At 37.7% G+C, this 27,846-nt stretch overlaps 1 long non-coding RNA gene across 3 annotated transcripts in view; it reads left to right on the forward strand.

Moving 5' to 3' along the window:
- Positions 1-27,846, forward strand: part of LOC144580648 (uncharacterized) — a 438,055-nt gene that overhangs the window by 206,629 nt on the left and 203,580 nt on the right. For all 3 annotated transcript variants that reach the window (XR_013530590.1, XR_013530588.1, XR_013530589.1), the window contains exon 2: positions 10,493-10,680. This is a non-coding gene — a long non-coding RNA (uncharacterized LOC144580648). The remainder of the gene's footprint in view (positions 1-10,492; positions 10,681-27,846) is intronic.

Here is a 27,846-nt window from a genome sequence, read left to right on the forward strand (position 1 = left end):
ACATTTTGTAAGTGAACTTACAAAGAGACCGGCATGGCAAGGAACTAATGTCTCTGGACAACAACCAGCATAGACCTGAGGTTTGTCAACTCATGTGAGTGAGCTTGGAAACAGATCCTCCTTCAGTTGAGCTTTGAAATGACTGCAACCCTAGGCTGCCTACACCTGCTTGGAATCTTGTGAGAGACCTTTAGCCAGAAACACCCAACAGAGCCATTACCCACAGAAACTGATGTCATTAACCACAGAAAACTGTGACATACTATAACTGCTTGTCGTTTTCAATTGTTAAGCATTGGATAATCTGTTACACAGAAATACATTACTAATTAAGTGTCCTTCCAGAAAATCCCTCTTCTGTTTAAGTAAACTAGGTTTCTGTTGCTTGTAATGAAGAATGCAGAAATTGTTACTAGAAATAGAAATGGATGGGATCTGATATACTAGGACTGAAGACAGTGGAAATCTTATTGGGGGAAAAAAGCTGGAAATGTATTGCATTCAGTAACAAAACATTTATTTAAAATTTTCATCTGTGGTCAATTACAATGAAGTACCCTTTTTGAAGGCAAAATTTTGGAAAATCTGTAGCCTTTTTCCTCATAATCAAATGGATTGATCCAATGTCTCAGCATCTATGAATGAAGAGAGTTCAAAGTACCTTTGAGAAAAAACAAGCATATGTTGTGAAGCTTTATTCTAGGATTCTCCAAATTTTTCTATTTCTACTTCTTATCACAGTTGTGCCATTTATATAACTATTTGGTACTGCCAGTGAGTAGACACTAATTTATGATGCTACTGAAGATTCCCAGTCGTAGTATGGGGTTATGGAGAGTGAACTGAGAAACAGAATTCAAACCCAGTAGGGGGAAATTGGGAAGATGTTGGTAAAAAAAAATTTTTAGTTAGAAAGGAGGAATAAGGTTAAGATAGATATTGTACAACATAGCAACTGTAGATAATGACAATGAATTGAATACTTGAAAATTGCTAAGAGACTAAATCTTAGGTGTTCTCACCACAAAAATGATAAATATATGAAATAATGCATATTTTAATTAGCTGTATTTATCCATTATTCAATATATACATGTTGCAAAATGTCATGTATATCATAAATAATAAATGTATATAAGTATATATCAGAAATGTATATAATTTTCATTTATCATTTAAAAACATTTTTAAAATTAACATTAAGAAGTTAGAAAAAATACAGAATGCATACAATAAAGTTCTGAAGGGGAGAAAATAGAATTTTGACCCAAACAATGCTGGATCACTAGGGAGTCACTAGAGATTAGTACCACAATAAAATATGTGAAAGATTCTGGGGAAATGATTCCTACCCTATCCTCATTTATCTCTCCAATATGGCTAGTGCTGAAGATAGATGACTTCAGGAAAATGACAGGTGGTTACCTCAAATGAAGCTGCTGTTTCAAATGTGATCCCCTTACTGGAGCAAATCGATGTACCCTGACATCTGGTGTGCAATTACTTACTTGAAAATATTTTTCTCTTATTTCTTTTTTTTCCACTGAGCAGAAAATACCAGAACTTTTAAAAGCTAACACTGTCTGTCCAATCTTTGACCCAGAATTCCATCGACATGTAGTTTCACTGTGTTGTTCACATTGTGCTGATAGAACCTGGAAAGCAGTTATCTTAGAGGTGATGGCATGACATTTACATGACATTCATTCACTTGAAAATAGCTATTGACTGGTTATTTTTTGTTACCTTTATAGTGTTTAAAATGTAGCAGTGAACAAAATGGAACAAATTCCTCTTCTTATAAGCTAACATCAAGGGAGGGAGAAAATAATTATTTGTGAAGCATGAGTATGCATCACATATTAAATTCTGATGAATGCTATGCAAAAATATATATAGTTAAGGGAGTAAAGGAGGTCAGAGGATACGGCATTGATATTTAATTGGGGGTTAGGGAAGGTTGAACTGATAGGGCAATATGCCAATGAAGACCTGGTGGAACAGAGAAAACACAACATAAAATATTTTGGACAACAAAGTCCAAAATATAAGGAATAGGTAATGCAAAGACAATAAAAGCAGTGACCTGCATTTCAATGTGAACAGAGAAGCTGATACACTGTGAGTGAGGTGGGGATAAGGAAAGAGACAGGAGGTCAAATGGTAATTGTGGTCTATCTCTGAGTGAATTGGGAAATGGATGGTTTTGTGCAGAAGTATGACATTATGTGATATATATTTTAAAAAACCATTTATTTCTTGTTTTCTTCAGGTGGTATCAAAAACCGATTTCTCCCATAGCATCCCGCCACAAAATAATATTGCAACTTTAATTAATATTAATGTTTGGATTTATTTATGGTAAAATACCGATAGGTGACAGTCCTGTGACCTTTGACTGCAGAGACCAAAATCGTTATCACTTAGAGAATTAGTAAAACATAGTAGTTTACACCCAACAGCGGAAATGTGGGAGTGACAGTCCATTTGCATTTTCGGTTGTCAAAGTTCTTTTATGGGTATGGCAGGGTATAGCCTTGGATCTGTATATCTCTCTGTTTCTGAAGGACTGGTTAGACAGAACCATTGAGAACATATTTACATGAGGGATCACTAAAATATCTGAGAAAGAACTCAAGATAAAGGAAAAGAAGATGCACACACACAATGTTTCTTCAAAGACATCTCCTTTAAAACAACATAGCTTAAGTTCGGCTAGCGGCTAGTATAGTCTGTACTATATTCTCACAAAAAATACTTTAAAAAATAGGAAAAAGAAAAAACCTTATAACATCTTAAGGTAAGTTGAGTATCAACATAATTTCAGAATCTGAAAGGAATTTCCACTGACTCTAAGGTATATGGTATTGAATTGAGAAACATATAAGTGGTCCATCCAAACAATGACTTGGCAAACTTGCCCACTGCTTCTCTCCTCATTTATATTATGACTGTGCTTTATTCTGGGAATGCCTATGCTTCTCAGAATGTGTAGAAAAGCACAGCACAGTCAGGCTGAAGATGTTCTATTCTTACAAGATGATTTCTTTAATATGTAATAATGGAAATGTTAGGAAACATAAAAATTTTTGCACTATGTCATGCAAACTTTGTCTCCATGGCACTTTGAAATTTGTTAGAAAACATAAGAAGAGTTTCTCTTCTCTGTGCACCAGGTGACCTGAAATACATAGTAATTGATGTCATCATCTTGAATATAAAAGACAAAGAAAGTGTGGTATGAGTTGAGCCCTTTGAGGTCACTACCACTTGTCAGGCAGCAGGGCTTGGGAAGTCTTCCACAGTGCCACAGAATATGGACTAAGAAATAGGATTTACTGGGGAAAGCCTACAAATTAAGAGCCGTTAAGAAGGAAAGAAGCATATAGTATCTGCATTTTCTTTATGTCATGGAGTTAATGCCATGGCCTGTGTGGTCTAATAGAAATGGAATATATATGCATTAGCATGAAGGGTTTCCATTCTCCCGTGACTTTCTTCTGTTGGGTAAATGTAAGAACAGCTATTGTCAGTGGGCATACAACAGGCTACTGGGTCACCAGGCAAGCTGAATTTAGAAGACAGCCTTTTATATAAATTGTCTGGGAAACCTTGAAGCCCAGTACTTTGATACTATGTGAGGTCTGTAAGAGACTGAAGTTCTTTCTCCAGGGTTGAAAAAGCCACCAATAACATGAAAATTTGAGTTTAGGCATATTCTCTTTGACTAGAGAAGGAGAGAAAGCCTCAGCTGGCTACTTGTTTAGGCGATTCAGGGAGACCTGGTTGCTGTACCACAATAGGTCTTCTCAGATGAGAGACACAGTTATCAGACTCCCAGTGCTTGACTCCAGACACTTCTCTTTTTGCCCACTCCTATTAAGATGGATTTCAGAGAACCTTAACTTCTGTTCAGACCTTTGCAACATTTCAGGGAGGGAGGTCTTACTAGCAGAAGACTGAAAAATCAGTTTTGTTTTTAGATGAACCTTCATATATGTCTGTATGTTTACCATTATGTTGTGTTCTCCATTTTCGTGTGTAGACCCATTTTTCCATTTAGTATCACTTTTCCTTCTTCCTGAAGGACTTTCTTAGTTTTGAAAGATAATTTTGCTGGGTATAGAACACTAGGTTGTCAGTTTTTTTCTTTCAGTATTTTAAATACGTTTTTCTGCCTGTGTTGTTTTGATAAGAAATCTATTTTCATTCTTACCTTTGCTTCCTTGCACATAATGTTTTTTTCTCTTCTTTTAAGACTTCCTCTTTATAACGGGTTTTAAGCAATTTGATTATCATCTGCCTTGGTGTATTGTTCTTGATATTTCTTGTGCTTAAAGTTTGTTGTGGTTTATAGTTTGTCTCAAATTTGGAAAAGTTTAGGCCACTATTTCTTCAAACAGTTTTTTTCTTTTCCCCTTACTTCTCTTTTGGGTACTTCAATTTCAAATATATGAGTCTGCTTGAAGTTGTCCCACAGTTTGTTAATGTTGTGTTACTTCTTTGTTTCAGTCTTTTGCAGTCTGCATTTTCATTTTAGATAGTTTCTAGTGCTATGTTTTCATATTCACTGCTATTAACTTTGTTCAGTGCATTTTTAATCTCAGATGTTAAAATTTTATCTTGAAAATTCAATTTGGATCTTCTTTTTCTTTCATGTCTCTACCTAAAATGTTCCATCTTTTCTTTCTTTTCTTGAATATATGGGATTATGATGTGTTTTAATGTCCTTTTGGACAACTTATAGCATCTGTGACATTTTTGATCTGTTTCTGTTGATTGATTTCTTTCTCCTCCTCCCAGATGATATTTTCCTCCTTTGCATATTTGGTAATTATTACTTGGCTGACAGACATTATACATTTTATCTTGATTATTTTTATATTCCTATAAATATTCTGGAATTTTATTCTGGAATGCAGTTAAGTTACTTGGAAACTGTTTTATCTATTAGAGCCTTGCTTTTGAGCTTTGTTAGGTGGGATCATAGAAGACTGTAGTTTAGGGTTAATTATCCTTTATTACTAAGGAAATACCTTTCTGAATACTCTACCTAATGACCTCTGAATTCTGAGATTTTTTTCAGTCCAGCTAGTGCAAACACAAACTATTCATGGCTATGGGTCAGCTCTGGGGAATATTATTTCTAATCCTCTTGACAGTTTCTCCTTGATTTTGTGCAGTTTCCTCATATACATGCAAAGATTAATGCTGCTGAAGACTCAAGCAGGCTCTTCTACATATTTCAGGAGCTCACTCTGTGTGCAGGTCTCTACTCTGTGGCACTCTGCCCTATGAACTCTAGCCATCTTGGCCTCCTTGGAGTCCTAACTCAGTTTAACTGAGGAAGACCACTGGGTTCTGCCTGAGTTTCCTTTCCCTGAACTGTGGCCTGGAAGCTCTGCCTAGGCACTAGAGTGGGGCAGCTATAGGTCTTCCCTTGCTTATTTTCTCTTTATCAGGAATCACAGTCTTCTTTCCATCTTGATTGAAAACAGTTCCACCATATATTATCATGAATAAAAATTTAAGGCAATATTGGAAAGCTTTTCTTTCTTTTTTTTTTGAGACAGAGTTTCGCTCTTGTTACCCAGGCTGGAGTGCAATGGCACAATCTCGGCTCACCGTAACCTCTGCCTCCTGAGTTCAGGCAATTCTACTGCCTCAGCCTCCTGAGTAGCTGGGATTACAGGCACGCGCCACCATGCCCAGCTAATTTTTCGTATTTTTAGTAGAGACGGGGTTTCACCATGTTGACCAGGATGGTCTCGATCTCTTGACCTTGTGATCCACCCACCTCGGCCTCCCAAAGTTGGAAAGCTTTTCTAATTTTTATCTGTTACTGGATGTTACAATTGTTTCTTTTCTTTGTAAAAATAAACTATTTTTTGATTTGGCAGATATCAGTGACTTCAGTGAAATTCCCATAAAATAATTAGAACTTTGATATTAGCCAGAAAGTTGGATAGAGTTTTTTCTGTTGTAATGATTTTACTATTTATGGCAGCTTGAATAGCATTGCCCTGCAATATTCAATCATTACCAATAATATTTTATCTATGCATATTTTGAACATATTTTAATATCTAAAACCACATCTGAAACCAAAATAATTTTGAGAAGACTGATATCTAGAAGGTTAGTACTCCCAATAAAGTTATCAATAATTCTGGTAGCATTACCTTCTGGAGAGTTTAGATTTCCATATATAACATATTTTCACAGTATCAGACAATGAGGGTAGGTAAGAATTACATTTTAACTCTAACAGACCAACATTTAATTAAATCCTGCTAGAGCTGATATTAATAATTAGAAAACTTATGCATCAAGCTATTGTATGTCTTGAAAGGAAATTTAATTGGCAACCACACCCAAGTAAACAGAAAGTTTGGCCAAGTGAAATGTATATATTCTGACTTTAAAAAAAATTCAGGTATTGAAAATTCTTATTTTATCAGCAGGAGTAGACCAAATAAGAGGAGTAGATGCATAGAAGTCTTCTAAAATGAAGATGGGATATATTTTAAAATGGTAGAGTAAGAACAATCTTTTAAAATTATCCATAGTGGGAGACAGAAAAATTACTAGAATACTACCATCTTTTATAGCATTATGAAGTTCTGGCTTCTATGAAATAGAAGCAGAAAATCATTAGGAAGACAGAAGTTGAGTTGAAAAGGTAACATAATGATAGAAATAATGGTAAGTGTTGAGTATATAGTGAAGGGTAGAGTTGATACCATGAAAAAATTAAATCAAATCGGTGATGGAGGATCATTTGCAGAAGCTCTCCAAAATCAGAGAGAACAAAGAGAGACCAAATAAATAAATAAATAAATAAAAAGAATGAGTAACTAATACATATAGAGGAAAAGAACTGGTGGAATATTTGAAAATTGTAGGGTATCTGACATAAACATTAGAACATTTAGCAGCAATAACCAGTCTTAAGAGAGGAAAATATACAAACTTAAAAAAATGGCATACAGATTAAAATTTTTTTTTCCTTTATGCAAAATCAATTCTACAAATCCACACCTAGATATAGGCTTACAAGTTTTTTTTTTAATCAGAAAACCTCTGTTCTTTCTCTCTGGTGAAAAGTTCCTAAGTTGCTTCCAAAAGAATCATTTTTTTTTTTTTTAAAGACTAGATTCAGACTTCTCTTTTGTACTAGATGTCATAATAAAATGACATTAAAAGGGAGAATTTTGAGAGAAGAAATTTGAAATCCTAATGTGTATATTTCACCAAGTTGTCTTCTATGTTTCTGAGCAATAGAAAGACCTTCCCAATATATAAGGGCTCAGAAGATTTATTCCAATGTAAATGAAACAAAGGTAAACCACAAACTAACCTCAAGCATTTGCATGACCATCAAAAATTACAAATTCAGGAGAAGTGGTAATTATCACAGATATTGATTGTGAAAAATTTTTTTACACAATTTGACACAAATTCAGAAATCCAGTTAAATATAGTTTTAGTAGGATTCCATACCATGGAGGTTAGAGTTGTTTCTGAGATATTTTGCTGAATTTTTGTTTTTGTGCTTTCACACTGTTTCCATTGACAATGACAAGGGTTTCTTTTCTTTTCTTTCTTTCTTTTTTTTTTTTTTGAGATGGAGTTTCGCTGTTGTTACCCAGACTGGAGTGCAATGGCACGATCTTGGCTCACCGCAACCTCCGCCTCCTGGGTTCAGGCAACTCTCCTGCCTCAGCCTCCTGAGTAGCTGGGATTACAGGCGCGCACCACCATGCCCAGCTAATTTTTGTATTTTTAGTAGAGACGGGGTTTCACCTTGTTGACCAGGATGGTCTCGATTTCTTGACCTCGTGATCCACCCGCCTCGGCCTCCCAAAATGCTGGGATTATAGGCATGAGCCACCGCACCCAGCCTGGCAAGTGTTTCTTATGCTCTGTTATTGAAACTCAATTTAGATAGAAGCTATTCCCATATTTGATGACCATTTAAAATAAGTGGGGAAAATACTTGCCACAATCACTAAATTACTTGCACTTGGAAAATTACTAAACACATACTTCAGAGTAGAGGTGCATGGAAAATTTAATGACCACTAGATTTGAATGGATAGTTTCTGTACCATTAAAACTTATGTAAAATGACTTGATGTAGGATTTGAGGTATTTTAGATGCTGGGAAGGACTGACAATCTAGTGGCAAACATCAATTATAAATCTCTTTTCAGTGTCATCTTACATGTAGAATTTTTGAATATTTCATTCATGGTACTTAAAAATAAGAATCCAAAACATGATCCCAGATATGTAAATGAAATATGCTTCAATAAAAAGACCATAAGGACATACCTAGATAAGTCCATGGGGATCCCAAGATGACTTTTTTCTTAAGAACCAGTGGTCAAAACTGAAATTTTTATTCACACTTTATCACATTTTGGGATGGAAGCTATTTAGTCTCATGATAATTCTGAATTGAGGGATTCTTAATGGTCAGGATTTATGCTGCCTCAGTGTTAAGTTTATACTAACTTCTTCATGTTAGCACATTGCAAATAAATCTGAGAAATTTATATCTGTTATTTATCAACTCTTGAAGATTCGTTTATTAAGCTTGCTGTTCTAATATTTTAAGAAGAAATCTATTTTGATTTTTCATGATAATTTAATAGAAAGTGTTAAGTTTGTAGTTTTAGTAGTTAGGGGTAGAGGTCATGGTAGGCAGTGAAGGCCTTAAGGTCAAAGAATCATAAAGAAAATGATGGAGCTTCCATGCATTTCTCTAAATCTTGCATGAGATCTTGGACATCATGGATAAAAACCTTAGACATCATGTGTGAAATCTGTTCCTTGCCTAGTCCTACCTCTCTTCAATGGATCTTAGAATATTTTATCTGAATTTCTTATTTGGGAATGCTTTCATATTTTTTCTATATTCTTAACCTAAATCTAGAAATACTGGCCAACCTTTCATTCTAAATCTAAGGAACTCTAGAACTCTGAACTTACTTTGCCGGTATGGCTTCTGGTTCTACTTTGGGGCTCGTTAGAAATCCTGAATATAAGTTATTCCCTATCACCTATTACTTACTGGACAAACCAAACCCTTAATCTTTATCTAACTCATCTTGATGCTATCAAAACCTCAACTCTGGCACCATGCCTTCTTTTTTTTAGAAAATTAAATAAAATTTAAAATAACAATTAAAGCCTTTGTGGATTACCCTTTAAGAAATTTATGGATTGCTATTTTTCTGTTTAACTCCTGTAAAGGGAATTTGACATTTATATAGCTATTAGCTTTCATTTAACACATGTTGAGACTTTAATTAATCCCTATTGGTTCTTGCTGAGCCTCCAAACATGGACTAAGTTCATGGGATAGTTTTTTACAGATGGATCACATTACATAAATAAGAATGTAACTATACTCAGAAAATTCTTTGAAAGAAACATGTTATTTAACCATTCAAACCTCTTCTAATAATTGATTCTTATAATTTATTTGCTAAAGGCCTTATTTATCTTTCCTCATGAAATAAAATATTCAAAAACAGATTACAAAGGAGCATGGTCATGCAGGCTTTAGTAAAAGACTCAGAACACTTTGTGTCCACTGCATGTGGACAATTCTTTCTGCATGTGAATTGCCCTTTCCTGCACCCACAGCTCTTATCCCTTCACACTGTATTATCTTTAAAAAGAGAAGGAGACGACATACAAAATTAATTTAAGTAAAGGTCTGCATTACAACTGAAAGCCATTAACTGGCAGCCCTTCACCAAAGCGCAGGCAAAAATCAATTTTAATTAGTATTTTTGGCTTTAATGAAAAGTGATTACAAAATTGGCATTTTAGCTAATACTGTTGAGATTTATGGTGAGCTGATGCTAATTAATTTTCTGTTGAATTGCTGTGGGCCTTAGTGTCTGCAATAAAATGGTATATTTGCTGATACCAGGGCTGCATCAGCAGTTCAGTTTTGTAACAAAAGGCTCCTTAATGGTTTACAGGTATATTTCACACTATTTCTCTAAGCTGCAGTGCATTATTATTTTTTCCATAAAAAGACTGTTATAGGCAATCAAATTTTACACCATCTTATTAATTGGGACCATTTTATTTTAATGTATCTTGAGTGTTATCCAAAAAACTCTTTATTTCAAATATAGGTTTCTGTTGTCTACTTGCAGGTGGTAAATATATTAGATGATATACTTTAGTTAGAGAACATTTAATGACTGATTTCTCTTTATTTCTTTACTTTTCATCTTCCCTTGGTTGTATTGGTAATACATTGGCTTCTGAACCTACTTACATGATTTAGCTCCATTTTGAGGCAGGAAATAAAACAGAATTAAGATTTACAATTCACTTTTGTCATGTGATTTGAGTTTCAAATACTCTTTAGCTTGCTTTTAATGTGATTATTTCCTCCTTTTTTTTAAGAAAAACAAAATAGTCCTTACTGAAGACTTTAAAAATTATATGATGTTTTCTGCAGGCTGAAAACTTGCATCCTGGCATTGATTTTGTTGGACCTGTGAAAGTCATTTCATTCATTTGTTATTGGCATTATTGGCTGCCATAGACAGACACAAGGTGGCATTATCTACACTGAAAAGGATGGCCTATGGAGAAAGAGATAGCGTTGGAATCTTGACTGCACTGTGATTGGCTCTGGGGACTTGGGTAAGTTACTTATCCTTTCTAAGCTTCTGTGTTCTCAACTGTGTGATGAAAAAACCACGCTCTTGTCAAAATATATTTTGAGCATTAAAAATAAAAATGAATTAAAGCAAAACATTCAACAACAATAGCCATTTTTATTTTTGAAATGAAAGCTGGGTTGTTAAAGCATCATCTTATTACCTACTGAAATATATAAAAAATTGGGTTACAAAAGTTTATAATATTTAGGATCCAAGTCATGCAAATGCTTTTCGTATTCATAAAAGTCTAACCATAATGTATGATTAAATCATTAATTATTAAAACCAAAATTCTAGCAGATATAAACTAAGAACTATAGAGTCTTAGAATTTTACAGTAGACTCAATCGAATAGGCTCAATTTAAAATAACTGAGATGTCTAGTTCCGTTCTTTTTATTTTAAAATGAGTACTTAGAGGTGCATATTAAAAGTTAAATTACTTGATTAATAAGTTACAGGTGAGTCTTAGAGGAAGGTCTTAGTCAATTCTACTCTAGTGGCAAATTTTATGACTTATATACATGTGTTTCTATGTGTTAAAGGGAACCAACATCAAATTGATCCCATAGAGATAAGCAATAACTATATGAGAAAGATTTTGTAGTCCAGATTTAGAATGATGTAACATGGAAAATGAATATATTTTTTAAAGTTTTTAGATAGAATTTGGAGAGGTTAAAACTCTTCGCATTGTTGCCTAAAACATTGAACAGCTTATTCCATGAACTGATGGACAGTGTTCTATAGGCTTTTAGAAAGTATACACTTCACAATTCCACTTAAAATTTGAAAAAATTCGTAAATATTCCACTGAAAAGCCTCTGGGAATATTTTCTGTTTAAAAATTTTTAATTTTAATATTTTAGAAGGGGAGACACTTTGTTTTCTAGGAGCACAGCACAGATTTAAATACACATTTGCTAATCAGGTGTTAGATGAGTGGACCCCCTTCTACCCACCTTCTTTCACAAACCTTACAGCATTATAGACCCCATCTTGGGGCCCACAAAATGTGTAAAATGCATCTTCATAGCTTAGAGCTATGGTAATAAGAGACATGCTTAATTTTCACTTCCCAGATAAAATAGAATTATAGAATTACAAATCAGAAAGAAGTCTCAGGGAATATTTATTCTAAAATTCTCATTTTGTAGATAAGGAGCTTAAAACACAGAGGAGTTATAAAGCTTGCCCGTGTCACACAGCTATTGTGAAGAAGATCTGGGAATTAAAATTCGGGTGCTCTAAATCATAGCTTAGTGATCTTTCGTTTATTCTATACATCCAATAGTTTAGAAAGAAGCTAACCATTTTATTCAAAATATGCTTCATTTTATGTTTCTCACATCACTTGTTGTCCATAAACTTTCAGGTAAATTATTTTAAGAGCAAAATTCTTTTGGGAAGAAGGTGAAATAATAGAGATACATATCTTGGATAGTTGTTAGGATATGAATATGCAGAATTGTTGAATTTTCAATATTTCAACTTTGGTCATTACTAAGTCTTCACCTTTGAATATCCAGAAAACTTTATTTGGGGGCTGTATTTAGGCATGGTCAATTTCTGGCCGTTTTTTTGTTAACTTATTCAAAATACCTTTTGCAAAATGACAATATTGAACTATAGTGAGAAATTTAACTTCTGAGTGAATGTATTATTCTTTGCTGTTCTGGAGAAAAGTCTACATTAGGAAGACAAATTATAACTGCAAGATTGCTAATGAATCATAGACAGAAGGGAAATTGGTTATGTGCTCTTTTTTTTGAGACGGAGTTTCACTCTTGTTACCCAGGCTGGAGTGCAATGGCGCGATCTCAGCTCACCGCAACTTTCGCCTCCTGGGTTCAGGCAATTCTCCTGCCTCAGCCTCCCAAGTAGCTGGGATTACAGGCATGCACCACCACGCCCAGCTAATTTTTTGTATTTTTAGTAGAGATGGGGTTTCACCATGTTGACCAGGATGGTCTCGATCTGTTGACCTCGTGATCCACCCGCCTCGGCCTCCCAAAGTGCTGGGATTACAGGCTTGAGCCAGGTTGTGTGCTCTTAATGATTCAGGTCAGCAAGATGATTGCCAGATGAATCTATCTCTACTATAGGACTGTATTGACATAGAATCCTAGAAAACTCATTGCAGGGTTAGCCTCCAGTGTGTGCAACCTATACAGTCACACAAGGCCAGCACACAGAAAGAAACCACTCTTCTCTTGGTTTAATGCTCTGCTATTGTTGTCTTAACATGCTTAATAATATTATCTTTGGATTTGTGTTTTTTTAAGTGAAGTCTGTTAGGACAATGGAGCATTCCTGTGAATAAACAGAGGACATATATGCAGTATGTGAATCTGCTGTTTCTTATTACATTATTTTCCTTGAACATCTTGAATACAATAAGATGCTCCATGAGCACAGAATTCCAGTAGACCCAGGATATGCGGGAATTCAGAGAGACTCAAAGTGTGTTACTTGTACTTAGTAAGCATGGAGCTGACAGAACAGGAGGTCATGCTTTCCATTCTCACCAGAACTTGCTTAGATTTCCAAAGGATGGCAATGGTGCTAGGAGGAACAAACACTTCTATTCTTTCATATTCATGCTACTTTCCTGTGTTAGTTACCAAACTATGCTGAAAATGATGATATGGGAGGAAAAAGAGAGCAACCTTGTATTAGTCTGTTTTCACACTGCTGATAAAGACATACTAGAGACTGGGTAATTTATAAAGAAAAAGAGGTGTAATGGACTCACACTTCCATGTAGCTGGAGAGGCCTCACAGTCTCGGTGGAAGGTAAAAGGCATGTCTTCCACGGATGGCAGCAGAAAAGAGCATGAGGGGCAAGCAAAAGGGGAAACCCTTTATAAAACCATCAGATCTCATGAGACTTATTCACTACCACCAGACAGTATGCAGGAAACCACCCCCATGATTCAGTTATCTCCCCACCACAACACACAATCCCATAATTCCAGGGATTATGGAAGCTACAATTCAAGATGAGATTTGGGTAGGGACACAGCTAAACCACATCAGAAATATAGTTTCTTTTCCTTTCAGTCCTTAACTGAAGGTATAAATATTGGTAAAATGTGCATGTAATCACGAAGTGAAATATAAAGTTGATTTAGTTTTATTGTGTTTCTACTTTGCTAGTAAGAATGAAATATATATGCACATATGAGCAACGAAATGTGAATTGTATAATTTCAATAATATAACATCCAAATTAAATGCTCTTGTATTTACATTTAAAACTAACATTGAACAATATAGAGACAAATAATGAAGTTCATGCTAATAATTTAACATATTATTTTTTCTTTACTTAGGAAGACATTAGTGAATAGAAAACACCACATTGTTGAGAGAGACTGCAGAAGGAAGAAAAATCTTTATTTTTAAACACTTTTATTAGCACATTTTTCTGCTCTTTTAACTAGCAACATTGAATTTTCACTTTGCACTGTATTCTACAATTTATGGAGTCAGTACTGACTCATTGTGGTCCAAAAGAGAGCATTCTATATCATTCTCCAGACACACTGCTATTTTCTGAATTTCAAGCAGATTATCTTCTCTGTGTTGGTAGAAGGAAAAAGAAATACTTTTTTCCCCTTTAGATAGATTACAATATAGTTGATTATATAGTCTTTTATGATATCAATAATAATTCAGTCATGCCTTCTTGAGATTGTACCCCGGCCCTCTTGATTAAATTTTGATTTGATTTGCAAGCTAGCCTAAATTTACTTCAAGTTTACTTTTCAGATGGCTAATTTCATTCTGCTTCACAGAGTTGTGAGGGCTTAATTTATTATTTAATAAATATGTACTGAGCAGCTATTTCCAGCAAGACACTGTGCTAGGTGCTGGGATTCAGCAGTAAGGCAGACAGGCTCTATACCTTTATGGAGATGCCATTTGGATGAGGGAGACAGACAATAACAAGTACATAAAAAGGGCAAGCTTCCTAGATTTAGATGAATCTGTGATAAGGGAAAGCAGTGTGATGGAAAAAACGGTAACAAGGAAAGGCTGTTTTAAATAGTGTAATCAAGGAAGGACTGAGTAAGAATGGTGTATAATATCTGATCTGAGACCTAAATAATGAGTCAAAGTTTTAGAAAGAGAATGTTTCAAACAGAGGGAGCTAGAATTATCAAAGTGTAAAGATAAAATATCTTTGGTGTAGTAAGTCGAATAATGGCCTCTAAAAAGATATAACCATGTCCCAGACCTTCTGATTGTGACCTTATTTGGAAAAAATTATATTTGCAGATGTAATTAAGGATCTCAAAATGAGATAAATTTTAATTAACCAGATGAGTCCTAAATCCAGTGAAAACTGCCTTTATCACAGATAGAAGACAACAAGACAGACACAGAGGAGGAGGCCATAGGAAGGCAAGGATTGGAGTTCAGTTGCCATAAGCCAAAGAAAACCTGGAACTCCCAGAAGCTAGGAAGAGGCAAGGAGGAATTTTTTCTTAGAGTCTTTGGAGAAAGCACGGCCCTGTGACACCTTATTTCAAGTGTATGTTCTGTAAAACTGTGAGGGAACATTTTTGATGTTTTACTTCACCTGCTATGGTTTTAATGTTTGTGTACCCTCCAAAATTCATGTTGAAACTGAATCCCCAGTGCATCAGTGTTAAGAGGTGTGACCTTTGGGAGGTAATTAGGTCAAGAGCACTTATGAATGGATTAGTAATCTTATAATTGGCTAGAAGGAACTAGCCAGGACCCATTTTTTGCCCTTTCCTTTCTTCTGCCATGTGAGGACACAGCATTTGTCTCCTCTAGAAAATGCAGTAACAAGGTGCCATCTGAGAAGAAGAGACAAGGCCATCACTAGACACTGAACTTGCCAGTGCCTTGATCTTAAACCTCCCAATCTCCAGAACTACGAAAAATAAATTTTTGCTTTTTATAAATTACTCCATCTTAGATATTTTGTTATAGCAGCACAAATGAACTAAGCCACCACCCAATTTGTGGTAATTTGTTGTTGTTTTGCTCTTGTTGCCCAGGCTGGAGTGCAATGGCGCGATCTCGGCTCACTGCAACCTCAGCCTCCTGAGAAGCTGGAATTACAGGCACGTGCCACCGCGCCCAGCTAATTTTTTGTCTTTGTAATAGAGACGGGGTTTCACCATGTTGACCAGGATGGTCTCGATCCCTTGACCTCGTGATCCACCCACCTCGGCCTCCCAAAATGCTGGGATTACAGGCGTGAGCCACCACGCCCGGCCGATATTTTTTTTAAGAAATAAAAGGGGGTCAGTGTGAGTAAGATAAAGTCAGAAGGTGGAGGAGACTGAGAGGATATCAGAAAAGCAGGCTGAAGCCAGATTCCAAAGGGTCAGGTGTACATGGGAAAGAGCTGCGATTTTTATTATCAGTCATGGGAAGCTGTTAATGGATAATAATCTACAGAATCATTTGGTGTATATTTAAACTGCAGTGCAGAATGGGCTGTCAGAGAGTCAAAGAGTGCAGCAATACTATAGTGAAAAGGGGTCAAAATACATAGTAGTTGACCAACTTGAGAGGTGGTGGTGGCACAGACCCGTCTCGTTGTCTCAGAAATAGATTATGGGTACCAGATTGAGATATATTTTGAGATTAGAATCGAAGGACTTGTCAAATGATTGGATATGAGGAATCAAAGATGACTTCTGAGATTTTTAGAGCAAACAAGTGGGTAATGGAAAATGGCTAGTAGAGAAACAGGTACCCACTCTTGATAGTGAAAATCTGAAGTTTCTGCAGTACATAATTAAGGTTTAGAAATCCAAATGGAGGGGGAGGGGACTCAAGATGGTGCTGTGAGAACAACCCAGGATTGGAGCCCGCGTTGAATTCGCAAACGGTGAGTCAGTGCTGCATTTCCAGACTGATCTTTGTTGCCCACAGAACGGGGAAACTCCCAAGTATAAAAAGACACGGGACGCCAGACAGTAGGTCTGCCTGGCGAAGCCGGCAGCTGGGGCGGCAGCGGCCGGCCCTACCCAGCAATCCCCACAGGGCGTGCTTGTCCGGGTGCCTTGTTGAACCGGCAACCTGAGACCTGAGAGGGCTGGACTTGAGACTGAACGAGACTTGCACAGTAGCCCAGCCCAGGGGATTGCAGGGACAGATCGCTTGGGATACCCAGTGGGACGAACAAAACCGCGATTTCAAACTATCCCGGGCAGACGGTCCGAGATGCTCTGTGGGGGAGGGGCGTCCACCACTATGGAGGCAACCTGCCCCAACTGATATACACACCCACTGCTGAGGCAGCCAACCGTTGCCGAGGCAACCCGCCCCAACTGAGATACACGCCCACTGCTGACGCAGCCAGCCGTTGCCGAGGCAACCCGTCCCTACTGAGATACACGCCCACTGCTGACGCAGCCTGCCGTTGCTGAGGCAACACGCTACAAGGAAGAGACTCCGCCACAGGGCGTGGCGGAGACCACAGCAGAGCCGGCAGGAACAGCGCGAATCACACAACAGCAGGGCGGAGCCTCGGCAGCCAAACAGTGGCTAGTCTGCCTTTGAGCTGGGCAGGACACCTGATCGGACATCCAAAAATAAAGCCCAAACCCCTCAACACAGAGCATTTGAGAAAAAAAAAAGGGTTGTTTAATGAGCTGTGTTGCAGCAGAATCAAACATAGCAGCCTAACAGCCCTGAATGAACAACAGAGTGCACAGCTCAGCAATTAAATCCCTATAAAGTACAAACTGTCTCCTCAAGCAGCTCCCTGACCCCTCTATATCCAAAAGACTGTCATTAGGCAGGCATCATCCTGGGACAAAGAGAGCAGAAAAAGAAACTGGTAGCTTCCCTCGCTGTGCCACGGCTACTAGAGGTGCACCCCAGACAAGCAGGGTCTGGAGCGGACCTCAACAGTCGTACAGTGAAGGGGCTAGACTGGTAGAAGGAAAACCAAGCAACGGAAATACTTCATCATCAACATTCTGGGTGTCCACTCAGAGACCCAAACGAAAAGTCAGCAACTACGCAGACGACCAGCGGACAAATCCACAAAGATGGGAAGAAACCAGCGCAAAAAGGAGGAAAACACCCGAAACCAGAACACATCGCCTCCTAGAAAGGACCAAAACTCCTCACCAGCAAGGGAACAAAGCTGGACGGAGAATGACTGTGACGAAATGACGGAATTAGACTTCAGAAGATGGATAATGAGAAACTTTTGTGAGCTAAAAGATCATGTATTAAATCAATGCAAAGAAACTAAGAACCTTGAAAAAAGATTTGAAAAAAGATTCGAGGAAATGATAACAAGAATGGATACCTTAGAGAGGAATATGAATGAATTAAAGGAGCTGAAAAACACAATACGAGAACTTCGCGAAGCAAACGCAAGTTTCAATAGCCGAATTGACCAAGCAGAAGAAAGAATATCTGAAGTCGAAGACCAACTCAATGAAATAAAACAAGAAACCAAGATCAGAGAAAAAAGCGCAAAAAGGAATGAACAAAGTCCCCAAGAAATGTGGGACTATGTGAAAAGACCTAACCTACGTTTGATAGGTGTACCAGAAGGGGACGAAGAGAATGAATCCAAGCTGGAAAATACTCTTCAGGACATCATCCAGGAAAATTTCCCCCACCTAGCAACACAGGCCAACACTCAATGGCAGGAAATACAGAGAACACCACAAAGATATTCCGCAAAAAGAGCAACCCCAAGGCACATAATCGTCAGATTCAACAGGGTTGAAATAAAGGAGAGAATACTAAGGGCAGCCAGAGAGAAAGGTCGGGTCACCCACAAAGGGAAGCCCATCAGACTCACAGCAGATCTCTCGGCAGAAACACTACAAGCCAGAAGAGAGTGGGGGCCAATATTCAACATTCTTAAAGAAAAGAACTTTCAACCCAGAATTTCATATCCAGCCAAACTGAGCTTCAGAAGTGAAGGAAGAATAAAATCCTTTGTGAACAAGCAAGTACTCAGAGATTTTGTCACCACCAGGCCTGCTTTACAAGAGCTCCTAAAAGAGGCACTACACATAGAAAGGATCAATCAGTACCAGCCATTCCAAAATCACACTGAATGCTAAAGAGCTTCAACATAATGAAGAATCTACAACAACTAACAGGCAAAACAGCCACTTAGAATCAAAATGGCAGTATCAAATTCACACATAACAATATTAACCCTAAATGTAAATGGACTAAATGCACCAATCAAAAGACACAGACTGGCAAATTGGATAAAAATCCAAAACCCAGCAGTGTGCTGTATCCAGGAAACCCATCTCACATGCAAGGATACACAAAGGCTCAAAATAAAGGGATGGAGGAAGATTTACCAAGCTAATGGAAAGCAAAAAAAAGCAGGAGTTGCAATTCTCATCTCTGATAAAATAGACTTTAAAGCAACAAAGATCAAAAGAGACAAAGAAGGCCATTACATAATGGTAAAAGGATCGATACAACAAGAAGAGTTAACGATCCTAAACATATATGGACCCAACACAGGAGCACCCAGACACATAAGGCAAGTTCTTAATGACTTACAGAAGGACTTAGACTCCCACACAATAATAGTGGGAGACTTTAACACTCCACTGTCAATACTAGACAGATCAACCAGACAGAAAATCAACAAGGATACCCAGGGCTTGAACTCAGACCTGGAGCAAGCAAACCTGGTGGACATTTACAGAACTCTCCACCCCAAATCCACAGAATACACATTCTTCTCAGCACCACATCACACCTACTCTAAAATTGACCACATAATTGGAAGTAAAGCACTGCTCAACAAATGCAAAACAACTGAAATCATAACAAACAGCCTCTCAGACCATAGTGCAATCAAGTTAGAACTCAGAATTCAGAAACCGACCCAGAACCGCACAGCTTCATGGAAACTGAACAACTGGCTCTTGAATATTGACTGGGTAAACAACGAAATGAAGGCAGAAATAAAGAAGTTCTTCGAAACCAATGAGAATGAAGACACAACGTGCCAGAACCTCTGGGACACATTTAAAGCAGTCTCTAGAGGAAAGTATATAGCAATAAGTGCCCATATGAGGAGAATGGAGAGATCCAAAATTGACACCCTATCGTCAAAATTGAAAGAGCTAGAGGAGCAAGATCAAAAAAACTCAAAACCCAGCAGAAGACAAGAAATTACTAAGATCAGAGCTGAGCTGAAGGAGATTGAGACACGAAAAACCCTTCAAAAAATCAATAAATCCAAGAGCTGGTTTTTTGAAAAGATCAACAAAATAGACAGACCACTAGCCAGATTGATTAAAAAGAAAAGAGAGAACAACCAAAGAGATGCAATAAAAAATGATAAAGGGGAAATCACCACAGATTCCACAGAAATTCAAACCATCATCAGAGAATATTACAAACAACTCTATGCACATAAACTAGTAAACCTGGAAGAAATGGATAAATTCCTGGACTCCTGTGTCCTCCCAAGCCTAAACCAGGAGGAAGCTGAAACTATGAATAGACCAATAACAAGGTCTGAAGTTGAGGCAGCAATTAAGAGCCTACCTCACAAAAAAAGCCCAGGTCCAGATGGGTTCATAGTCGAATTCTACCAGACACACAAGGAGGAGCTGGTACCATTCCTTCTAAAACTATTTCAAACAATCCAAAAAGAGGGAATCCTTCCCAAATCATTTTATGAGACCAACATCATCCTGATACCAAAACCCGGCAGAGACCCAACGAGAAAAGAAAACTTCAGGCCAATATCCATGATGAACATAGATGCAAAAATCTTCAATAAAATATTGGCAAGCCGATTGCAACAGCAAATCAAAAAACTTATTCATCATGATCAAGTAGGATTCATCCCAGGGATGCAAGGCTGGTTCAACATACGCAAGTCTATCAACGTAATTCACCACATAAACAGAACCAAAAACAAAAACCACATGATTATCTCAATTGACGCAGAGAAGGCATTTGACAAAATTCAACAGCCCTTTATGCTAAAAACCCTCAATAAACTCGGTATCGATGGAACGTATCTCAAAGTAATAAAAGCTATTTATGACAAACCAACAGCCAATATCATACTGAATGGGCAAAAACTGGAAGCATTCCCTTTGAAATCTGGTACTAGACAAGGATGCCCTCTCTCACCACTCCTATTCAATATAGTACTGGAAGTTCTAGCCAGAGCAATCAGGCAAGAAAAAGAAATAAAGGGTATTCAAATAGGAAAGGTAGAAGCCAAATTGTCTCTATTTGCAGACGACATGATAGTATACCTAGAAGACCCCATCGCCTCAGCCCAAAAACTCCTGAAACTGATAAACAACTTCAGCAAAGTCTCAGGATATAAAATCAATGTGCAAAAATCACAAGCATTCGTCTACACCAATAACAGACTTAAAGAAAGCCAAATCAAGAGCGAACTGCCATTCGCAATTGCTACAAAAAGAATAAAATACCTTGGAATACAACTCACAAGGAACGTAAGGGACCTCTTCAAGGAGAACTACAAACCACTACTCAACGAAATCAGAGAGGACACAAACAGATGGAGAAACATTCCATGTTCATGGTTAGGAAGAATTAATATCGTGAAAATGGCTATACTGCCCAAAGTAATTTACAGAATCAACACTATCCCCATCAAGCTACCATTGACTTTCTTCACAGAACTGGAAAAAACCACCATGAACTTCATATGGAACCAAAAGAAAGCCCGCATAGCCAAGTCAATTCTAAGCAAAAAGAACACAGCGGGGGGCATCACACTACCGGATTTCAAACTATACGACAAGGCTACAGTAATCAAAACAGCATGGTACTGGTACCAAAACAGAGATCTAGACCAATGGAACAAAACAGAGGCACCGGAGGCAACACAACATACATACAACTATACAATCTTTGATAAACCTGACAAAAACAAGCAATGGGGCAAGGATTCCATGTTTAACAAATGGTGTTGGGAAAACTGGCTAGCCATGTGCAGAAAGCAGAAACTGGACCCCTTCCTGACACCTTACACTAAAATTAACTCCAGATGGATTAAAGACTTAAACATAAGACCTGGCACCATAAAAACCCTAGAAGGAAATCTAGGCAAAACTATCCAGGACATAGGAGTAGGCAAGGACTTCATGAACAAAACACCAAGAGCATTGGCAACAAAAGCCAAAATAGACAAATGGGACCTAATGAAACTCCACAGCTTCTGCACGGCAAAAGAAACAGTCACTAGAGTGGATCGGCAACCAAAAGAATGGGAAAAAATTTTCGCAGTCTACCCATCTGACAAAGGGCTGATATCCAGAATTTACAAACAACTCAAGCAGATTTACAGGAAAAAAACAAACAAGACCATTCAAAAGTGGGCAAAGGATATGAACAGATACTTTTCGAAAGAAGACATATATGAGGCCAACAATCATATGAAAAAATGCTCATCGTCACTGGTCATCAGAGAGATGCAAATCAAAACCACATTGAGATACCATCTCACGCCAGTTAGAATGGCGATCATTAAAAAATCTGGAGACAACAGATGCTGGAGAGGATGTGGAGAAAAAGGAACACTTTTACACTGTTGGTGGGAGTGTAAATTAGTTCAACCATTGTGGAAGACAGTGTGGCGATTCCTCAAGGCCTTAGAAATAGAAATTCCATTTGACCCAGCAATCCCATTACTGGGTATATATCCAAAAGACTATAAATCGTTCTACTATAAGGACACATGTACACGAATGTTCATTGCAGCACTGTTTACAATAGCAAAGACCTGGAATCAACCCAAATGCCCATTGATAATAGACTGGATTGGAAAAATGTGGCACATATACACCATGGAATATTATGCAGCAATCAGAAATGATGAGTTCGTGTCGTTTGTAGGGACATGGATGAATCTGGAAAACATCATCCTCAGCAAACTGACACAAGAACAAAAAATGAAACACCGCATATTCTCACTCATAGGTGGGTGATGAAAAATGAGAACACATGGACACAGAAAGGGGAGTACTAAACACTGGGGTCTATTGGGGGGGAAAAGGGGAGGGCCAGTGGGAGGGGGAGGTGGGGAGGGATAGCCTGGGGAGAAATGCCAAATGTGGGTGAAGGGGAGAAGAAAAGCAAAGCACACTGCCATGTGTGTACCTACGCAACTGTCTTGCATGCTCTGCTCATGTACCCCAAAACCTATAATCCAATAAAAAACAAAAAATAAAAAATTAAAAAAAAAAAAAAAAAAAAGAAATCCAAATGGAAATTTTATATAGAATTACTTGAGATAATATATGCTAAAAGCATCATTAATGACCCATATATAATTGCTCAAAAAATCAATATATCCTTTAACGTTTAATGGTGACCTGATCTTCTTACTTTAGTTCTCACAAAATAGCCATTTTACTGTTTGGGGATATCACTCCATCACTCTATCACTGCAGTCGTTAGTTCTTGCCTTCATTCATTATTAGAGCAGACTAACTGTCTTTGTGGGCAAGGTTCCATGAGCCAAGCTAATTTTCATGTTTCCATATCTGATACTTCTACAGTAATCCACAGGTCATAGAGTGTGATGTAAGTTAGGGCTAAAACTTGCATCACAAATCAGCAAGTGATTCCTCCAAAGTAAGAAGTTCCCTGACACTGGTGATTTGCAAATGTTAAATCCACCAGTTAGAAGAAATGCAGGAATCAACTCTTTGTCCAAACTCTACCTTAATCTTGGCCCAAAAAGCCTGAAAATCTGGGCTTATCGATGCTCTTTCTAACCTTTCCCCATTTAATTATTATGACTCTGGCAGAAAGAGAAAATGTATCTTTTTTTTTCCCTAACAAAGGTAATTGAATATTGCAGAATTAGATTAACTGCACTACTTTGAAGCCACAGTGATAGATGATATATACGAGGCCTGGCACTGATAATTGTGAGAGAAATTATTTAATGTAAAATGAAGACTACAGAGTTCAGAGGCCATAGCTTTGACTAGGGTGTCCCCTTCCCCTCTCAAACTTTGTGTATATATTTTTACGTTAAAAAATGGAATCTTTTCAACTATTAAAATACTTTCAATTCCTCTTTATGGCTTGGAACTGTATGTGCTGATTTAATTAGTTTAGATTGCCTGCATTCGTTCTGGCCGAGCAGAGCATTGCGGTTTAGTTCCTTTCTGATTAAAGAAGGAAGGAACACAACATTGGCACTCCCCATATTTACCATTGCAATAAATATAAAAACAGCAATACTGGGAAAAGCCAGAGTGCCATGTACAGTGGTCCTTCTGGTCTCATTTTTATTGGATTCAGCCTCAATGTAGAAAGAGCCTAGATAGCTGTCCTCCTTTCAGGGTAAACAGACAAGTATGTTATAGAGAATGACTTGGGAAAAAGCTACCATCTTAGATGTCATGCCACCTGCTCTGACCTAAAGCACTTTGGCAGATATTGGCTATGAGAAAAACTTGTGATGCTTCACAGTGTGGATGATGAGGACAAGGGCCATTTTTTTCTGATGTTCCATAACCAAAACTTTAACTAAGTTAAAAATGGCTTGGGAAATTGGTCACAAACCTTTCTTTGTATTGCTTGTCTGTATCTCCACAGTCTGCAGAACATTATACATTTCCCCCATCCATTTGTGATTTGTCAAGCAGCTACTATGTCCTTGTGAGAAGTATGTTGGTTTATTCGATGATGTGGAAACTCAATGAAGGAAGGAGGTAACATTGGTAATTGACAAACAGTGAAAGAGGCTGAACTAAAAATCTTTTTCTTTCTGAGAAAAGAGGACGGATTGATTTGCTTTTCTTAAAAATGATGGTTTTCTCATTTCCCCCCAAAACTTAAAGTAGAAGTTATGAAGGAATTTGAACATTTCTTGGTGTCTCTTCAACTCTAAGATTTTTGTGAAAATAACACGGAGTTCCAGAAGTTTTAAAATATTTATTTCTTTGCAAAATGAGATAATTTCTGACTAAGCAATTGGAGCGGATTAAAAAACAATGAGACATAGTTGGAGGAAGTAGGTCTGCACATATAAGACTTTTATATTTGCATCTTGTTTGGGGCATAGTTTTCATATCCATGAATTTGGAAAATCATTGCACTTAGTACTGGGAAATATAAAGCTGAATATATGTAGCAGCAAAGGAAAGGGAGAAACAAAAATTCTGAAACCCATTAAATCCTATTGGCAAAAAAATTGGCAAGATTTCTAAAATTTGTTTATGATTTTTGAACTTCAAAATGAATAGCATGCCAGGTAACTGAATAATGCTTTCAATTGAGGAGTAATTGTAAGCTCTGGAACTGCCCAAACATATTGATAATACTATATGCTGACAATCTCTTTTTGGATCTATTTTGCATTTACAGTTGTTAGTACAACAAAAACCACATGCAAGCCTCTGTTTGACATCCATCCTTCTGGGGGGCAGAAATGCAACCTCCTCTCCAGCCAACTTTAGACGTATTGAATACTATTGGGTACAGATTTGTTTTAATGTTCAGAACTTCAAAATTTTGAAAAAAAAAATAGAATTTTGGTTTATAATGATTTTCACCTGATACTAAAGAACACTTTAGTATTGTTTAATCATTTAATCATTTTAAATTTGTAAATTGAGATGAACACAATTACAGAACAACAGAAAATTACTATTTTCTGTTTGGGAAATAATTTTTTTTTTTTTTTTTTTTTTGAGATGGCATCTTGCTCTGTCACCAGGCCAGAGTGCAGTGGTGCGATCTCGGCTCACTGCAAGCCCTGCCTTCTGGGTTCACGTGATTCTCCTGCCTCAGCCTCCCCAGTAGCTGGGACTACAGAGTCATGCCACCATGCCCAGCTAATTTTTGTATTTTTAGTAGAGACGGGGTTTCACCATGTTGGCTAGGATCGTCTCGATCTTTTAACCTTGTAATCCACCTGCTTCAGCTTCCCAAAGGCTGGGATTACAGGCATGAGTCACCGCACCCGGCTGGGAAAGAATTTTTGTATTCTACATTGTTCTTGTACAGTGTATTCAATACAAACAGACACAGTATGTAAGCTTCAGCTTTAATATAGCTTTAATGATGGTGATACATTTGAGTAATTCTATCACCAGTTGAATGAGGGAGGCTGCTGTGAATTTGCTACTGAAGTAGGACATTATCCAAAATTGTGACTTATGGAGATCAAAATAGGTGTTTGACAAGTCAATTTGTAAATTTTTTTAGAAGTTTGCTAAATTCATGGGAAAATTTTAGAATGTATCTGTTGTTTACCAGATTATGTAATGAACAGCTCTGGAATTTGCTCTAACGGTGTTATAATTATGAATTCAAGATCAAACATGACTCAGATATATAACAATACTACTTAGGAAAGTAATGGAATCTTTTTTTCTATTACATTTTAATTGCAATTATATTAGTCTGCTAGGGCTACCACAACAAAATACCAGAGACTGTGTAGTTTAAACAGGAGAAATTTACCAGAGGTTGGTAAGTCTGAGGTCAAGGGAGGTTTGGTTTCTTCTGAGGGTTCTCTCCTTGGCTGGCAGATGGCTGCTTCCTCATTGTGTCCTCACATGGCCTTTGCTCTGTGTGCTCTCATCCCCGGTGTCTAAATTGTCCCTTCTTATGAGAACACCAGTCAGAGTGGATTAGGACCAACACCCACAGCCTCATTTTAACTTAATCACCTCATTAAAGACCTTTTCTTCAAATATGTCTACATTATGAGGTCCTGAGGGTTAGGAATTTTGGGGAAATGTAATTTACCACATAACATCAATGTAATTTGTACATCTGCTCATGTTTGTTGAGCTTCTCCTCGTCATCAGCACTGAGCTAAGCACAGGTGATACCGTGGAGGCAGGGTCTCTGCTTTCCTGGAGCTAACAGCCTAATGGAGTAGAAAGTCAGTTAAGAGTTAAACAAACGGCTGGGCGCGGTGGCTCAAGCCTGTAATCCCAGCATTTTGGGAGGGCGAGGTGGGTGGATCACGAGGTCAAGAGATCGAGACCATCCTGGTCAACATGGTGAAACCCCGTCTCTACTAAAAATACAAAAACTTAGCTGGGCATGGTGGCGCGTGCCTGTAATCCCAGCTACTCAGGAGGCTGAGGCAGGAGAATTGCCTGAACCCAGGAGGTGGAGGTTGCAGTGAGCCCAGATCGCGCCATTGCACTCCAGCCTGGGTAACAAGAGCGAAACTCCACCTCAAAAAAAAAAAAAAAAAAAAAAAAAAAAAAAAAAAAAAAAAAAAAAAGAGTTAAACAAACAAACAACCACATAATTGCAGGTGGTGATAATTGCTGTGAAGGCAATGAAAAGAGTATGTGGTGGAGATCAAAGACGTGAAGGTGGGAGAAAAAGGGGTGCGAAACCTACTTCATGGGTCCTTAGGAAACACTGCAAAGAGGGACATTTTCCTCAAGGTGGGAAAAAGTGGGAGAAGGTCAGGAAGGCTGAGGCACAATGGATAAGAAGTCAAATGAAATCCTTGCAGGGGCATCAAGTGTTTGGATTTATATGGCCTTTTAGGCTTAGGGAAGAGTTGGGTATTATTTGAATTGCATTATAAAGTCATTGAACACATTGAAGTAAGAAAGGCATTTCAATTTCACAGTCTTACTGACTGCTGTGCTATAGCTTGGAAGAGACAGAGTGGACATAGAGGTTGCATTGAAGGGGCTGTGGCAGGGCAGTAGCAATAATGGATTGGATGGAGGTAGTAGCAGTGTAGATGAGTGACATGATACATGTAACATACATGTTAAGGGTAGAAATGACAAGACTTGAAGATATGTTAGAGGTGTGGAGTAAGGAGAGAGTAGAACCAATGACTCGCAGGTCTGAATACCTGAGATGTCAATGTCAGTGAGTGCGAAGGACAAAACTGGGAGGGGACAGATTTACACAGGGATCGTGATTGACACTGGGTCTTCAGATCCAAGAGTGTAGGTTGGGTTATTTTGACTTTGTGGTGTCTATTAGTTTATCCTAGAAGAATTGTAGACTTTTTGGAGTAGGACCATATTATGAAGGTAAGAAAAAAAGAACTGAAGTTAGAGTAAAAATATATTCATTTACTAATGATTACTAGGGGTCCTCAGTTAAAACAGTATCTGTGAGCTTCAGTAACTTGCTTTTAAATTAAGGTTTGATTA

This window comes from Callithrix jacchus, chromosome 21 (genome assembly GCF_049354715.1).
Source record: "Callithrix jacchus isolate 240 chromosome 21, calJac240_pri, whole genome shotgun sequence".
Classification (NCBI taxonomy): domain Eukaryota; kingdom Metazoa; phylum Chordata; class Mammalia; order Primates; family Cebidae; genus Callithrix; species Callithrix jacchus.